The sequence below is a fragment of the Rattus rattus genome, chromosome 3 (genome assembly GCF_011064425.1).
Source record: "Rattus rattus isolate New Zealand chromosome 3, Rrattus_CSIRO_v1, whole genome shotgun sequence".
Taxonomy (NCBI): domain Eukaryota; kingdom Metazoa; phylum Chordata; class Mammalia; order Rodentia; family Muridae; genus Rattus; species Rattus rattus.
This window is the reverse complement of record NC_046156.1, coordinates 211,315,265-211,331,777: the sequence shown is the minus strand read 5'-3', so window position 1 is coordinate 211,331,777 and position 16,513 is coordinate 211,315,265.

Here is a 16,513-nt window from a genome sequence, read left to right as displayed (position 1 = left end):
CTTGATAAGTCGTTTTTATAGGCTACTTACTATGGAAAAATTATAAGCAACATAAAATTACATTTAAATATATATCATGTGTCTTTAGCATATTAGCTACAAAAGCAACTAAAAACTGCCTATAGACTGACTTAGACAAAGGTCATATAAAGAGTAACCGAATGATCTAGGAGATGATGTATTGACATCACAGGATCTGGTGAATTAAGCAATTTGTATGTTTCCATATGGTCCAAAGATGGTTATCAAAAGTACTCTTCTGTTTCTTGTCTAACTAGAAAGAGCTTCTTTGCCCTGCATATTCAATAGGAGCCTCCAGATTCAGCATTCTGAAGTCCACCTGTGAAACTAGGAACATAGACTGACCGAGCTGGACTTGGCTCAGATGCCTCAGAATAATATCCCCTTCCCTGGAACCATGCAGTCCCAAAATGGAAATCATAAGGAAATGATTAATGAATTCCATGTACATAGCAACAATGCTTGCACAAAACCTCACAGAAGGTTTGGGAATGAAGTAATAGTACCATATTTTTAACATGACAAAATTTTCCTGGAATGGTTTGTCCATAATGATTTGAGGTTTCAATCCAAAGCCATTCTAACTACATCTTATTTTACTACATCACCTATGATACTACATCATCAGTTAACCACAGAGTTACCTGATTTACTTCAGGGACACATTTTAGACTTTCTGGTTCATACTATCCGTTTTCTAAAAGAACCTAGTGAGAAGTGCAAGGCCTCAAAAGGATAAATAAATAACTTCATCTTCTAGGAACTGAATCTCTTATCAAACATAGATGAAAGGAGTTTTATCTGAAATGTGGAAACTTTAACAAGGTTCTTTCATTCTTGCTTGTGGAAAGCTCAGAAGAAATACATGAATCTCTGGGGCAAAGTTCCTGTTGATCTTAGTTAAAGTTGTCTAATAATCTCAAAGGCCACATGTCACAGTTATACTTTATTATTTAATCCTGTTTGGACTGCATGTGGCAAGGTGTACAACTTGAGACGTCAAAGAAGAGTTTCTTAACTGCCAAACTGACTGGAGAATTCAACAGCCCTTAGTATCATGAATGGAAACTATTACTTGAAAGAAAATAAATTGCTGGAGGAATTTTACACTAGTACATTAAAACAAATTGTTGTCTTGGGCATTGTAGTTGAGTAAGAGTGCTCTGCCGTTAGAATAAATATTCCAGGGCAATGAGCTCACGAATACTCACTGTAGGACTGTTCCTTAATGAGACTCCTTTGGGGAAAAAGTAACAGAACAAATTAAGCTCATGGTATAGAGGCATATCCTCTAACCCACTTCTTATTTTAGAAATGCTTAAAATTATTAATTTGCCTAAATGCCATGGGAGACAGATGCTCAACATTTTGCTAATTGCCCAAAGTGTTGTATTCTAAAACTGAAAGCCCAGGTGGTCCCACCTCAATTCTGAATGGCAAGAGAAGTACTGTGGCTATCCCTCCCCTTACCCAGCAGAGCTCAGAGAAACTGAGAGACAGACGCTTGGTCATACTTATCTAGCTAGCTCTTCTCTACTTCTTCAGGATCATGTCAGACAAGATTCAAATTGGCTGGCTGAAAAATGTCAGCAGGGGTTTTAGAAAAAAATCAGAAATGATTCCTTTATATTTAACAACCTCCTCACAGCTAAGTTTCTGAATTGACACTTATGTGAGGGTGTGGGAACCTATAAAATACATAGAATTTCAAGTCTTATTTTTGTCAAACCTCTTTCAAGTGGAGTTCTAGTTTTTGCTTTTAAATTCCCCCTTTCTTCCCAATAAGAAAGATTAGGAAGGAAAAGGCATGGCTGTAGTGTCATAATGCCTATATAAGTGTTATATGAATATTGTTCACATAAATCTGGAAAACTGGTAAAATAGATTTAAAACTCTGCAAAAAAAAAATGGAGATTTTTGTCCAGCATCTACAGGCAAACTGCAATTACCTTGAAATGTAAAAGTCTTCGGGAACTCAAAGTCTTTGGGACTTCTAAAACAAATACCTTTTTAGAGACACTGACATATTTACAGAAAAATATAACACAGAAAATAAAGTTCTTTGCCTTGCTTTACACCCTGGAGTGTGATAAATTTTGTGGGCTGTGGAATAAGCCAATCCTCAGTTCCTGAGACGATTAAGCTCAGCATCAAATGTCACTGCAATTTTAGTACTCAATCATTTGGCCTTTCGAGTGACCATTTGTTTTGTAGAGTAAATGATGGAAACTCCGCTGAAATGTTATTAATACTTTTAACCACTTCCTATAATTATTTCAATCATTTAAAGGAACATTCTTGTTTTCAAAGATTGTCATTCCAGTAAGGGACAATTTACAGCCAACATGTAACTCAACAGGAAGCCAAGAGAGCAATCACCAAGAGGAATGAGATACTCAGGCTTCTCCAAACTACCACATAAAAGGATTTCTTGGGAGCTAAATACAGCAACAAAAGGACAAGGATTAGTCATACTGGATTGTATGCCTTAGCCCACTATTCTTTCCAAGGAAGGGAAATGCATAATATTCTATTGGGTATATATTCCAGCAATTCTTTTGTTCTGTAAAGAGAAAGAATTGTTTGTAATATATTTGTATATAGAAAAATGAAAAAGCATTCACACTGAATTCAAAATCCTAAAAGTGGCCAATATTTTGGTTCTATGGCTGTGAATATTAGCATAAGGTATAATCAGATTATCATTTATGAATAGATGTAAGAATTATTTTTTTGTTCTGTAATCACATAATATCACAAAATATACATCATTTCATCAATTACTGTAAACTACCAAGTGTGATGATAGGATCCTCTCTGGTTTGTATAGTCTGTGCTAGTTTGGTGAAAATAGGATGCCTTATTTTGATTCTATCTCCCCAATTTACAAACCTCTATGGAATCTACTAGATTTCCAATTTCATGTAGGTCCTGGGACATGTCTTATAGAAAGAACCAGAAAAGAAGCTGAATATATCCACATGGTAAATTTAGAACAAGGTTACATGCTGCATAAACTGTGCATGCATATAGCTTTCCTTGTTTGCCCTACTCTGGAAAATGAGGAGTAAGTCCATCAGAATTATTAAAAAATTTATGGCAGCCTTATTCGTGATAGCCAGAAGTGGGAAACAACCCAGATGTCCCATGGCAGAAGAATGGATACAGAAAATGTGATACGTTTATACAATGGAATACTACTCAGCTATTAAAAATGAGGACATCTGGAGTTTTGCAGGCAAGTGGATGGAACTAGAAAACATCATCCTGAGTAATGTAACTCAGACCCAAAAGAACATGCACAGTATGTTCTCACATGTTCTTTGCCATGTACAAAGCTTAAGTCCAAGTGGATTAAAAACCTCCACATCAAACCAGATACACTCAAACTAATAGAAAAAAATGTGGGGAAGAGTCTCAATCACATGGGCACTGAGGACAATTTCTTGAACAAAATATCAATGGCTTATGCTCTAAGATCAAGAATTGACAAATGGGACCTCATGAAACTGCAAAGCTTCTGTAAGACAAAGGACACTGTCATTAGGACAGAACAGCAACCAGAACAGATTGGGAAAAGATCCTTACAAAACCCACATCTGATAGAGGGTTAATATCCAGAATATACAAAGAACTCAAGAAGTTAGATTCCAGAAAGCCAAATAACTGGGGCTTTCTGGAAACATGGGGTACAGAGCTGAAGAAAGAATTCTCTGCTGAGGAATATTGAATGGCTGAGAAGTACCTAAAGAAATGCTCAACATCCTTAGTCATCAGGAACATGCAATTCAAAACAACCCTGAGATTCCACTTGTCAGAATGGCTAAGATAAAAATCTCAGTTCACAACAAATTCTGGTGAAAATGTGGAGAGAGAGGAACACTCCTCCATTGTTGGTGGGATTGCAAACTGGTACAACCACTCTGGAAATCAGTCTGGAGGTTCCTCAGAAAATTGGACATTGTACTACTTGAGGACCCAGCTATACTTCTCTTGGGCATATACCCAAAAGATGCTCCAACATAAAACAAAGACACATGCTCCATTATGTTTGAAGCAACCTTATTTATAATAGCCAGAGGCTGGAAAGCATCCAGATGCCCTCCATCAGAGGAATGGATACAGAAATTATGGTACATCTACACAATAAAATACTACTGAGCTATCAAAAGCAATAACTTCATTAAATAAGAGAAAGGATTGAAAGAGCTGAAGGGGCTTGCAACCCCATAAGAACAATAATGCCAACCAACCAGAGCTCTCAGGGACTAAACCACTACACAAAGACTATACATGGATTGACTCAGGGCTCCAAATGCATAGGTAGCAGAGAATAGCCTTGTTGGGGCACCAGTGGAAGGGGAAGCCCTTAGTCCTGCCAAGGTTGGACCCGCGGTGGAGGGGATTATAGAAGACAGTAAGGGGGATGTATAGGGGGAACACCTGTATGGGGGAGAGGGAGGCTGAGGGTGAGGGGAGAGAATTGGGGCTTATGGACAGGAAACCGGCAAGGGGAATAACATTTGAATTGTAAATAAAAATATCCAATAAAAGAAAAAATAAAGAATACAACACGAACATAAAAAAATTGAGATATATGCTATGTAGAATTTTTTCATCTCTCTTTTTGTTTAGTTTCTAAAACATATCTGCTTAACTGAATGTTTACTTTACTACTTATGTCTGCATTTATTTTTATTTCACAAATCCATGAGAAATTTGGTAGATAAGTTTTTAAAATATAAACATCTATAAATGTTCGCCACAAATTATCCTTTCAGTGCCACTGAGTGAGGAGTCTGTAAATGCCTGTAAGTTTTAGATGGAACTAGTAGAACATCCGGAAATTGATGTTGTCTGAAGATTCTGATACAGCAGGAGAAATGGGTCAGTAGTTAAGAGTGTACAGTGCTCTAAGTTTGGTTTTCAAAATCCAGGTGAGGAAGCTCCTAGGCATTCATAATCCAACATGCAGGTAATCCAACATGCAGGTAATCCAACATGCAGCTAGTCCAACATGCAGCTAACCCAACATGTAGCTAATCCAACATGCAGCAACATGCAGATGTTTGTGGCCATCTGTATCCATACACATGTACCCCATGTGTGGATAGAAGCAGAAGTAAAAATACATCTTAGAGAAAACTGTTAAGATGTTGATCATCTGCACAGCCTTTACTCTTAATATCTTTCTCTGTCTTATTGCCCATCCCTCCATAATCTCCCTTTCCTTCTGCATTAGGTGCAGATAAGTATTCTGTCCACTCCCTGTTGTCTACTCCTTGCTGTGATTTGCTGTGGTGTTTATCAGTGCATGATGAATGTGCCCATTTTTCAAGATGTCCTAAAACACTAATCATTTCCTTCAGGAACATCCTCACTTATTTTGTTTTTCAGGACATTCCTTCTTATTTTCACCTTTACCAAGTTTTAAAATGAGAGGTTTTTCCTTTTTACGTCTTTGTTACACCATTTACTTATTTGAACTCTATACCTTACTTGGCAGTGTTATATCTTAGGCAAAAAATTTTCAAGCAGAAAGTATTGGATATTCATCCAGTGTCCACAAAGGCCAGGAAGGTCAGGGGCTGCTCTACAGAGCAGCATTCGAAAGCTGACAGGCCTGACAGAGAATGGATAAACTTATTCATTGGCCCCTAAACTGAACCTGATGAGTAAGGAAAGACAAAGACAAAATGGAAGTAAAAATCTTAAGTTTGAGGACGTTAAGATCATTCAGTTTTTAAGGAGAAGGAACCTTTCAGAGTACCATGAACCTTGAGTTTTCATAGATTACAAAGGATGCCCATAATATCACAAAATTCCTGATGTTTTTGATGTGTATATAATTAAGTGTCACCAATTACAATCCAATGACTCTTTGGAAATGGTGGATTCAGTTGTGCTAGGAAATTAACTTATGAGATAATCCCAGGTGAGACCATCACAATTATTGACTATCCAATGTTGTGAATTAAGAGACATATGCAAATCAGGGTTGGTCCTGCTGAGCTATTGATGGGGAAGTAGAAGAGCAACACCAAATTAGCATCTTTGTGCACATTTCACAAGTCTGTGTGACCTCCAGGACACTGAAATGAGACACCATAAATACATGAGTACTGATAGACTAGTGCTTCATGGTCTCTTTGTTGCAACCTACAGGCTTAATACTCATTTAGTAATAGACTCTGAGACATTGACTAATTTTTGGAAAAAGCCAAATGCTCTCATTCAATACATGAATAAACTCAGAAAGACATACTTACCTTAGACTAAACATAAGTCTTTTTCAACCTATCATAATGAAATCAAAATTAAAAAAAACCTTGTTTTAAGGTTACTGAATATCTTAGACTGGGACCATTCAAAATCAGAGCCTAACATAAAGGTTTTGCCAGTTTATTTTAGTAGAGGCCTTCAGAGAATTAGGGCAGAGAAAGTGAATCAAGAAAGGAGAGAAAGCCAATGCAATGCACTATGCTATTTTGTGCCCTGAGACCAGATGGCTGGAGCCTAAGCTCTCTGAGATGAGAGAATCTTTATGTAGCATGCCTGAGTACAAACCTAAAAGGCAGTTAGCCACTGGCTCTCATGAGTGGCTCACTAGCATTAGTTTCTTAGATTCCATAGTGTGCATGCCAGAGAATGGAATAGATAGCCACCATGCACTGTCCAAGAATCTATGATAATAGAGTGAGAGGCTTGGGCTTTAGATACGGTCCCATCTGGATGTCTCTTTGGGAAGTTCATGCAAATCTGTATAAGAACAATGGCCATAGAATATCTCCTCCAAACATCTGCTGTGATCCTCCCTTCACAGGATTATGCCCACTCCCTGCAAAGCAAGTTTCTGTGGAATCAGTGTTCTAATGTTTCTCAGGCTTCACTCCACACATCATTGCCACCCTCCCCTCTCCTGGTAAGTTAGCTTTTTGTACAGGAGGTAAACATGACTACTAATGCTTTTCCAGGTCGTCTCTTTCAGCTTCATCTCAAGATCAAGAAGAAGCACAGAATACATGATTGAAATACAGAAGTAATACATGGTACATGAGCCAAACAGGAGCCCTAATTATCTAGCTCTGAATTTTGACTTTTGAATATTTCTATTAATATGAGCCTGCTAGGAGAGATGTACCACCAAATTAACACTGTAGTGGGCATTCCATAAATTTAAATGACATCTAAGACCAGAGAATGAGATCTCAAAGGTCAGGAATATGACACAAAGTAAAGGTAAGACTATTTTTTTCAATTTTACAATTAACCTCAAGGTAAATTTTATTAAAAACTATGATGATATGGGCAATATAAAGTGATATTAATTACAAGTATTTTTAACTCTCACTTAACATTTTTATTAAAACCAAGAATCATTGCTGGGGTTTTTTTCTGTCTTCTAGTAGTACTTTTATTTAATGAAGTTATTTGGTTCATAAAATAGAATTCACCTAGAGAGGACAACAAGAAATTAGGTCTTCAAATATGAAACAGATGATGGTATATGTTCTCTCTTTCATAAGAAAACTGATGAAGAGATATTTCAGCACTTAATCCATCTGTGTGAATTGTCATCTACATAGTTCATCACAGAGGGAAAAATGTGTGTGCGTGTGTGTGTGTGTGTGTGTGTGTGTGTTGTGGGTGTGTGTGTATGTATTTATATCATATAATACATACACCCATATTTATATACATATTCATATACATAAAGATGTATATATGTGCTTTTATTGTGTGCCAGACCCTACACTCTTAAGTTCATTCCCACATCCTCAGAATCACTCTGTGGGACTGAAGCTGTTCTCTCTCTGTCCAATTATAGAAAAGAAAGAACATGTGGTCTGCTCTATAACAGCTCCTAAGTAACAGATCTGGGATTCATTCCAGGTTGTCTGGTTATGGAGCCTGCTTCTCTAACCTATTTACTACCCTGCCTCTGTGCTGACTTATGAAATTGGTTGTAATGGCACTGTGCTGAACTAGTAAGTTGAGAGGGAAAAATGTTGTTCAAATGAGCTTTTGATTGTAGACTAACTTTTTTTTTTGGCCTGAGCTCTCTTGACCTCTGCCTATCATATTTACAGAATTAACATCTTTTAGGAATGCCACGTCCGTACATTCCCTTTCCAGACTCTGAGAGTTTTTGTGCTATTATTATTCTCTGTTTTTTTCAATGTTGACAGAGTAAACAAGCAGGAAAAACAGATCATAAACAGCAGTAAACCTGATCTTTAGTAATTAAAATACACACATACGCACATGGAAGAGACACAGAGGGAGAGAGATTTAATATATTCTCTACATAAACGTAAGACAGAAATAAGAACTTCAGTTATATTTTCTATTCTTATAACAATTTCTCTGCAACCTGTTAGGCTTGAAGTGCCTTTTGATCTCATAGTGTCTCATAGTGAAGTATTGTCTATTCAATTGAGGACTATTATTCAAACCTAAATTAAGGAATCCAACATAAACTTAAATGGTGGTCTACCAGAAAAATATTCTGTGCCTTTGTATCTCTGTGATTACACAGAGTAAATCTGTGATTCACCACAGGAAGATATAGACATGAGCTTATGAATGGTGTTTTTAGTGAGGAAAGGTGTTTTCTTTTGCATTTTCATCTGTAACTGTTTCCTAGAAACGCTGGGTCTACATGGAATGAAATGTGTTATATATTACCTTCATCAGTGTTGCCCTATTGAACACAGTGCATCCAGGCAGTACAGCACTTGTGCCAGGATATGGATCTCATATGATTGTGTTTACAAGTTTAATGGAAAGACATGTCTACAATCCTTAGCATTACCTCGATATCAAGTTTCAAACAAGCAGGTAAAAGTTATAGGGAAGCCAATGGTTGAAAGTGAGTTGGGTTTTGGAGTGAAAATGGGTAGCGGTGCCCCTCATCAAATGGTTAAGGCCTTCCTAACTATATAAATATTTCCCCTGAAAGAATGTTTACTGAATTGTACATATCCACTGGAGTCCAGTGTTTTCAGACTTCTGAGGATGAAATTTAAATTATCATAGTCTTGCACCAAATTTGACATTGTCACAGTTGAAACCAAAGTATTTCATTTTAAAAAGAAGATTTTATTTTTGGTTGTAAAGTGGGAGCAATTTATTACAGGTTGTTCTTTGCAATACAGCTCAGGAAGAACAAAAAGATAAAAAAAAACTGTAACTAATGAAACAAAAATATCCTTTACTGGTTAGTGTTTTCAGAGCTGAAGTACAAACTGTAGCTCATTCTTCACAGTCAGGGCAAGAGTCTGAGAATCAAAAACTGAGAAATGTCACTTTGTTCTGGAACCTGAGTGCTGCTACTTAGGCGGGTTAGACAGTAATGTGCTGTCCACTGGATCAACACAGATCACATGGCATCCCTTGATCAGCCTGTTTTATAGCTTCTGGAGAGATGGAGACAGACATCCAAATAACTGCCAAAGGCAGTTAAGAAATCTGCAGGTTTATAATTATAAAAGATACCCAAAGTAAAGTCTGTGCTTGTGTATTACACTACTAAGAATTTATCTCAAAGCAAGCTGAGCAAGCCAGGGGAAGCAAGCCAGTAAATAACATCCCTCCATGGCCTCTGCATCAACTCCTGCTTCCTGCCCTGTGTGAGTTCCAGTCCTGACTTCCTTTGGTGATGAACAGAAGTGTGAATGTGTAAGCTGAATAAACTCTTTCCTCCAAAAAAAAAAAAAAAGAATTTATCTCAAAACACTGGATATTAATAAGACTAGATGTTCCTAACAGAAAGATACCGAACAATTTTAAATAAATAGATTATTTTGTTCTAGGCAACTGAACATTTTAGAATGTAAAAAGAGAGAATTAGTGTTCCACAACGTTGTCTGGATTTGTGTTCCTGTAACCTAACCATCATTTGAAAATTTGAAGTTTGTGTTGTCTGATAAATCATCTTGCTTATAGCCATACAAGCCAATGTCCAAGAGAAACAAAACCTCTACATATTGAAGATGACACAGAATGTGCATGAATAACTTCTGCTCACATTCCATCAGCTCCAATTTGGCAACATAGCACATTTATGTGCAACCAAAATGTATTTTCTAAGTAGGAATTTACATAAGAGGTCTAGAATTATGTCAACCCTTAAATTATACAAATGATTCCCCTTTGTTAAAATTATCAAATATTTTTATTTCAAAAGTAATTGGGAAATTACCTCACAAGGATTATGGTATCATCTAACCCTAGATATGTGGCTTTCCTTTTATATCTGTTAGTGCTGTCTTCCCACTTGTCCTGATCTATTTAACTTAGACTCTTTATAGATATCTTTTATTTCCATTCCTTAAACTGTGACTCCAACTCACCAGTAATATCATCTCTCTGAAACCCTACCCACTAGTCTAAGATCCATTTCACCACTGCCATCCAGATCTAAGCCACCATAATTTCCTGCCCCATCTTCATCTCTCGTTTATCTCAGAGCAACTTTGACCCGTACAAATGGGATGTATGTTTATTTATGTCTTTATTTACTTAGTTTTATGTGTATGTCCATGTGCCTGACTGATTTTACATGTATTACATATGTGCAGGTGCCTGGAGATACCAGAAGAAGGTGACAGATCATCTGGAACTGGAGTCATGGGCAGCTGTGTCAACATTGTAGAAGAATTGAACTCAGATTCTGTGAAAGATCAGTGACTGTTCATAACCATTGAGTCATATCTCTAGCCTTGAAAGTATGTTTCTTTAAATAGACATGACATAGAACCATAAACTTCCCATGGCTTCACATATCACAACAAGTGTTGTCCATCTTGATGATGGGAGCAAGTATACTATGATAATAAACTATCAGAGACCCATGGCTCAGAAGAATTGGTCGTGAAGATTTTAAGAATAGAACAACTGAACAGTAACTAGTTGTCTGCCATGGAAGTAAGGCTTATTAACCCACCAATATGGTTATATTTTCTCAGATCATCCACCTTTAAACCAAATTCTTCTAAAATCCAGATTATAGACTAAGAATCAGGAACATTTTTCCCCTTCTACAATTAGCACAAACTATCACAAATCAACCCTCCTATATAGAGTAGTGTTATCTTTGGGTTACAAGGTAAAAGGATAACTCTAAAGGACATTGTGTATCAGATGCAGACAAACTTTGAAATGAAAATTAATATCAAGCTTAAAGATAATGAGGTAGAGTTTCTTTATAAGAAACATATTTTATAAAGCAGGTCTTTAAAAAGGGTGATTAATGTATTGAAAATGACAACCAAATTGGGCTAGTAGACACTTTCAAATATCAAGTAAAATTTTGAATTTTTGTGTATCTTTAAACTGTAGTGTAACTAACTAGCTATTAACTAACTACTTACCCTAATAACTAGAGTAAGAGGCACTGATTCAAGAAGAGACAAATAAGTCAGCCTTGCCTGGGAAGTAGTCAGTCCTTAACCCAACACATAGTTTCTGCCCTTCCTAGTTCCTTTTTGTTGTGCTAAAAGCAAGATGAGATAGAATGTAGCATAAATACAGCCTTTAGAAATGATACGATTTTACCTTTACCCTTGATTTGTTTTAAATGATCATTTGAGTAAAACCCAAACAGACACTTAGACATTTTAATTTGGAATTTCAGCTAAAAATCAAATCCGAGTAAGTTTGCATAAATAGATTGTTGATTTTACCACATAGAGTGAAATCAGACCAATTCTGTAGATGTGTTTGCCCTGCTTGATGTACCTACTTTGTGACCATCCATCTAATAACATCGATTTGGGTTAATAACCAATTTTTTTCATTGAAGACATTTGTAGAATTGCAGCTACTCAGAGTACAAACATGTTTCAGAAGGTTGGCAGCAAACAGTGAGTGCTGCACTGAGCTGCTCACTGAGGTCAGTAAGGGCCTTTAGGAAATGAGAGAGCCTTTAAGGAGGAGGAAATGGACGAAAGCGATCACACTCTGCTCTGTGGTTTCCAGGTCTTCCTCTGCATATGGATCTTTGGGCCACAGAAAACTTACATTTGTAACCGTGAAGACTAGCTCGACAAGGAGCTCTCTCAGTTTCTCTACTATTGAGAATCATAAAAATGAACAAACCCTTTCCACTATAAGTTATTATAATGACAATTAAAACATTTTCCTTCCCTTTCTATATCATCAGTGTCTATATCAACATTGTCGCTTACTCTTCCCAAAGTAAGCAGGAGAGGAGAACTGGAGAAAAGCTTGCTTCTTCAATATGAGGAGGAATTAGCAGAAGACTTCGGAGCTGCATGCAAAATCCTATACAAGACTAGTTCTCGGCAGTAGTGGCTGAAACAGCAGGACTTGGGCAGATTGTAGAAAACTGTACAAAGCCAATGGTAAGATCTGTACTTCCTTTATTGGACTTTTGTGTTTAAGGTGGCATGCCCAGTTTGGTAAAGAATAAATAAAAGCAAATCAAAAAGCATTGTGTAACAGAGCAGGTTTCTCATTAAATAGAAGCAAAAGATTCCATTTAATTATCCATCTATTTTTTTCCCCTCTAAAACACCCATCTTGAAATTATGCTGCTTTCTCAGCCAATCAACTTAAAATTGTGGAGTCTAATTTAGATCACTTCCTTCTACGCACAGTATTATCATACACAAGTACAGTACTGACTTGTACTTGCCATTTTCACATCTGTTTTCATTTTTCTGCCGTTCCTGCTGTGTCTTTATTAAATGCTAGGAAATGTCAGTGCTACCTTTGAAATGGTGATGGTGAGTGAGAGAGAGGAAGACAGACAGAGAGAAGGAGAAGAGAGGAAGAGAATATCTGTGCCTGTGTGAGAGTGCATGTGAGTGTAAATGTGTGACTGTGTGTGAGCATCTTCCCCCCCCCGCAAGTGTGTGAGTGTGTGTGTGTGTCTGTGTGTTTGTGTGTCTGTGTATCTGTGTGTGTGTCTGTGTGTTTGTTTGTCTGTGTATCTGTGTCTGTGCATGTGCGTGTGTGCGTGCGTGCGTGCGTGCGTGCGTGTGTGTGTGTGTGTGTATGTGTGTGTGTGTGTGCGTTAGAGTAAAAATAGATACAAGCTTTCTGTGTCCAGGTGAAAAGTCTCATGAGCCATCACCCCGGATTTACTTTACTTCCTAAGAATACAAGGGGACCTCAATTCTGGAAATCTCTGTTTAAGACTTATCCCTGACCCCTTGTTTACCTTCCTGTACACATCACTCTTCCTATTCGGAAACAAATTGTTTTCCATTATAATTCAGAAATACCCAGGTCCCTAAACGAACCTGAGATTTTAGCAATTCAGCAAAAATTTTATTTGCAAAGCACATGCCTGCTAGCTTGTGAGATTGCAGGTCCTCTTCCCATGAATGCTGGCAATATTTCATTGTGGGGGTCAATTATGGTCATTTACCATGATGACATAATAACAACTGCAAAAGAATGGGAAAGCTAAAGTAGGGTTATTATTACTGTTTGTAAAGTCTGTGTCCCCGATGCTCCTGCCACAAGAGAGAAAAGCTGGAGTACAGAGATAGCTGACAACACAGCTAGCCATTTAAATCACCACCGGATTGATCAATTTGCAAGACTGGGATGTAACAAGAGGCTGAAGCCAGCATTACAGTCGAGGGCTGATTCCTTCACCTTGAACTGTAAGCCTTTTCCTTCTTGGCATGTCACATAGAAACACCCCCTCTCCCTATCTCCACAACGAAAGAAAAAGAAATACAGACAGTGCATTTGCCCATAGACATGGGCCAACAGTCAGTGTCATTCTCTGATATATAGCCAAGGAGGAATTTATTCCCAACTAGTAGAGGATTGGGGGTGGGGAGGGTGTATACAACTGTATAGCTTCAACCTTGTGAAATAAGGTTAGCAAAATACATAAACTCGGAAACAGCACTGTGAAGTACGCCTGCAGTCAACTGCCATTTACCAATGGCTTTGTGATAGATATCCCAGCACCTGGCTGTGTCTTTTGTCAGCTCTGACCTGTGTGTGCCTTTCAGCGAAGTTTGCCTTCCCCCAACCCGTCTCTTCTCCCTGGGCAGAGGTTTTGTGCTAGTACAGCCGTGAGTTTGCTGATTGTGGGGGTGCCACAGCAGATCTCCGGAGTGATGACAGTCTGGTAGCCAGCATCAGCATGAGACAAAAGCATGATACTTGTCCAATGAAAAATACAGCAGCAATTGAATAGAGCAAAAGGTAATAAAAAAATCCAGCTTTAAAAAATCAGCTCCGATGATGCCTATTTTTTTTTATTAAATGGGAAAAAAATCACAGTAGGCAGAAATTCCTTTAAAAAAAAAAAAAAAACGCGGCATAGCATAGTCCTGTCAGTGTAATGCTGAACAAGTGCCATTAATCAAGAGCTGTGTTATTCATTAGACACAGTGATGCACTTGAATTGTTACTTCAGTATCATTGTTCAAAGCCTCTGCAACAGCTTTAAAGAAGACTGCGGGGGGGGGGGGTTTGGCGTGATTTACAGTTACAGTTTACAACTAGGGTTGTGAAAGAACTTTCCTACTATTAGCCAAATGTTAAACACGGTGATAATAGTAATAATACCTTGTATTTATACAGGGACTGTCTCTGAGAAACCCAAAGTACTCAACAAACAGTAGTGTTTTCCCTGTCAACAACATCCTTCTGAAGAAAGCTGGAGGGAGGTATTATTATCTTGCCTTGCCATCAAGCCAATGATAGTTCCCTGTGTTTACAGTTATCACTGATATGTGCTGCAGGGGACGTGGCAGACGGGCGGGAGGGTGGGGAAATTGTGTGTGGTGTGAGTGAAGAGTATTGTGAATCCTTTGAAAAACTGAGCTAACATGAACGTTTTGCTTTTGAGTGAGTGCTTTTGAGAGATTTGGAAAAATTGCAAATCATTAACTACTTTTTGTGAGCATCAGAGATAAATCACAGCACAGCATAATCAGAACTAAACCCGAGGAAATTAACTTGGTATATAAACGCATCGTCCGCTGAGGGAGGAAGGATCCCCTGGATCTGGTAGATGTGTGGACACCTCAAGGCTAGATTGCTGCTAGTTTGAGTGGTCTCTTCCTTATCCTGCCTACTATCTCATAGCTGATTGGGCTAGGACTGGGCCTATCATATGCCTTCTCCTGGATCTTTAGATCTTTAGACTTTATCTGAAAGCGGAACATGAAAACAAAGAGTAAAAAAGGGGACTTTTGCTGTAATGAGAGCCATTTCAGGCTCTGCATGGCCGCTACTGAGATCTGTCTAAATGAATATGCATAAAGTCAAATGTTCCTTCATTCATGACTACATACATGTTCTCTAACCAAGGTAGGAGGTATCCTAAGGAAACAGCACCCAAAATACGTTGCCAGAAAGGGCTGAGATACCTTGAATGGTCACATCCCTTGGGGCTCTTGGTGTGTGTTGGAGAGCCGTGGGCCCCCGCATAGCTCATAGCTATTATAGGTTGTTCTTCCCAAGAGAGGATCTTTACTAAACTTAACTTTAAAAAGAATAATATTGTGTTTTACTTGCCCTTTCCCCCACATTTTACCTTTTAAATCTGATCTTCTTTTATAATTGTATACTCACAACAAAATTAATATTACTGATTCTTTAAAGAAGCAACTTGAAAAGACTCGAAAAAATGAACTCTCTTTGTGCATTGCTTCTACCAGTAAGAAAGAGTGAAAAAGGTTTTTACCACTTGTAGCCTGAGCCGGCTTCCCTGCTAAACCAACATGAGGAAAAACTGTCGTGTTTGCTATTGGTTTGTTGGTTTCTTGATTTTGTTTTGCTTAAGTATTCAAGTTCATTACTACACCCCCAAATTTTTGCTATGCCTGGACAAGAAAAATCAGATACTTCTGAATTCTAATCCTCTGCTCATCTCTTATGGAAGCCACCCACCTTCAGGTCTACAGAACAAACCAAAACGCAAATGGACACAGATGCCCACAACAACAAGCAGTGTTACCTATAATAATAAGGAAGCAATAATGATCAGACCTGACCAAGAAGATGACCATAAGGGTTTGCTTATGGGCTGCTGTAGGTAGGCCAAGATCTTTGTAGTCAGATGGGTGCTACAAATTTTTCACAAGGACTTTAGAAAAAATTATATATACATTCCCAAGTGTATCCTAGGGATTTGTTGAACATAAACTAGAAATAACAGTAGAAACTATGTAGGCTGCTGCAACAGAGACAGGAAGAGTACATCAGTTGCTTGTCCAGTGCTGTAGTCAGTTCTGAAGACTTACAGACAGGTATCATTAGCAGGACTATATTTAAAATATATATGCACGTAATAATAATTAGTGAAAAATGGAGGCAGGAAAGGGGTATATGGGAGAGATTGTAGGGAAGAAAGGGAAGGGAGAAAGATGTGTAATTATATTATAATCTCAAAAAATAAAAGTATCAAGCTCTCAGTACTGAAAAAAGAGTCTTCTGTACTCTCTGAGATGGGTTTGTAATGTTTCATGCTGAATATCATAATTCAGATACC